Source organism: Palaemon carinicauda, chromosome 3, assembly GCF_036898095.1.
Source record: "Palaemon carinicauda isolate YSFRI2023 chromosome 3, ASM3689809v2, whole genome shotgun sequence".
In the NCBI taxonomy this organism is placed as follows: domain Eukaryota; kingdom Metazoa; phylum Arthropoda; class Malacostraca; order Decapoda; family Palaemonidae; genus Palaemon; species Palaemon carinicauda.
In genome coordinates, this window is record NC_090727.1 from 100,618,560 (window position 1) to 100,621,059 (window position 2,500).

Here is a 2,500-nt window from a genome sequence, read left to right on the forward strand (position 1 = left end):
ACACATATATTTATATATATATATATATATATATATATATATATATATATATATATATATATATATACTATTACACATATATCTATATATTATATGTATATGTATGTACATATATATATATTTATATATATATATATATATATATATATATATATATATATATATATATATATATATATCCGTGTGTGTGTGAGTGTGTTTGTGGGCGTGTGTTAAGCCACGATAGGGAAAAGATAAATATGCTTTGATACAGAAAATTTGGATTCCCAAGTTATCAATTTCTTTATGGTTCTCGATAAGTTGGATTTTCGGAAAGAGGATAATATGGGATTAGGTTAAAATTATGACTTTGGGTAAAGGCAACACAATTTTTAGGGTGTTATCTAATTTTAACGCGAATTATTTTTCTGGTCAGCGACGGTCATCTTAGGTTGTTTGTTTCATAGTGTTCTAGAGTTGGAATGCAATCGATAATTGAACGTAATGCGGCTAACCAACGATCCTTATATATATTTGAGAGAGAGAGAGAGAGAGAGAGAGAGAGAGAGAGAGAGAGAGAGAGAGATATTCCTGCCCTTTGAGGAAATGTATTAAACCTAATTTCTGCCCTAGTTTGTAGATATGTGACTGTCACACAACATTCTTCAAGTGCTAAATATCAAGAATCAGAGATTTTATTGACCTCTATTTTCAGGAACATTGCCTCTAGCATCAGAGGCTCTTTAACCTCTATTTTGAGGTGCCGTAATTCTAGCATTAGAGACTCTTTGACCCATAATTTGAGACTTCTTTTATTTACGATTAGAGGCTCTTTGGATTCTATATAGTAGTGCCTTACTTCTAGCATTATAGATTCTTTGACATCTATTTTGAGGCACCTTATCTTTAACATAAGAGACTCTTTGACCCCTATTTTGAGACTCCTCGCCTTTACGATTAGAGCCTCTTTGGCTTCTATTTAGTAGTGCCTTACTTGTAGCATTATAGGTCCTTTGACATCTATTTTGAGGCACCTTACCTTTAACATTAGAGCTTCTTAGACCTCTATTTTGAGTCACCTTACCTCTAGCATTAGAGGCTCCTTAACCTCTAGTTTAATGGTCCTTACATCTAGTATTAGAGTCTCTTTAGCTTCTATTTAGTAGCTCTCAACTTTTAGCTTTAGATGGTCTTTGACATCTATTTTAGAAGTGCTATACTTTTAGCATTAGAGGATCTTTGACCTCTATATTGAAGCTCCTTACATCTAGTATTAGAGGCTCTTTGACCTCTATTTAGTCGCTCTTTACTTCTAGCATTAGAGGATCTTTGACATCTATTTTTGAAGTGCCATACTTCTATCATTAGAATATCATTGACCTTAATATTAAGGTTCCTTACCTTTAGCAATAGAGCCTCTTTGACCTCTATTTTGAAGTTTCATTCTTCTAGAATTAGGTAGTTTTTCAACTTTATTATAAAGTGTCATATTTCTTGCATTCGATTATCCTTTTTCGACATATTCGTCATGTTTATTTTTACTTGGCTTCATCTACACAATTTTGGCAAAACCATTTCAATTTTGTCTATAACGTTGTCTCTGATTTCGGCGTCCATAAAGACACACTTCTTGTGGTAGAACCTTCCACAGCATTCATATCCTCTCCATTCACCCACCCCCCCAAGATCCACATAAAAGGCAACTATACGTTATAGTTTAGTTTTATCTTTAACTTTTGTTCCTTCTGGAGGATAACTAAAGGAATTTAAGCTAGAACACAGCTCAATATAAATATTGTCATGTATGAGGCCTTTCTCCTACAATGGACCAGAAACTGTCTATTAGTTGCTGGCTCAGCCTTTTTGGCTATTTAGATCTTTTCTTCTCCATTACCATTTTAATATTTTTTCGTTCTCCTTTATTACTATAAAGACATTTTTGTTATAAATATTCAAGACCAAACATCTTGCCAAAACAAAATTGGGAATGGCGTTGAAAAGTCCCGCTTTGCAGCAGTGTGTAGATGAAGATGAACATTCCCTCTTTCACACATGCTATTGAAATTATAAGTCACAATTTGGTTGAATCTCATCCTTGTGTATATCGACAAGGTGATGGGCGTGAATGAACACAGAGAAGAGTCCACCGGGGGAATACTATGACTATAAGAAAATCACAGGGTATTTTTGAATTCATGTTTTGAAGATAAAATTTTAGAAAGTATTATATCAAATTAAATGCGGTACTGCATTAATTTTATTTCTTATGTTGATATTTGTAAACAATTATTACTTTTGATTTTGATCTAAATAGTATTTTAAGTATACAACCAAAATTATAGTATTTGAGAGCTTTCAAAATAATTTTAGAACAAAGTCATTCTTGGGAGATGTGCCATATTGAGGCTTAAAACGAAGTCTTCCATTAGTTGCTTTCAAAAGCCGGAGACTCGAAAGATTTGATCTTCACTCCGATTGGATATCTCTTTTAGAGCTAAACTCAGTGGCTCCTGTTTTTCAA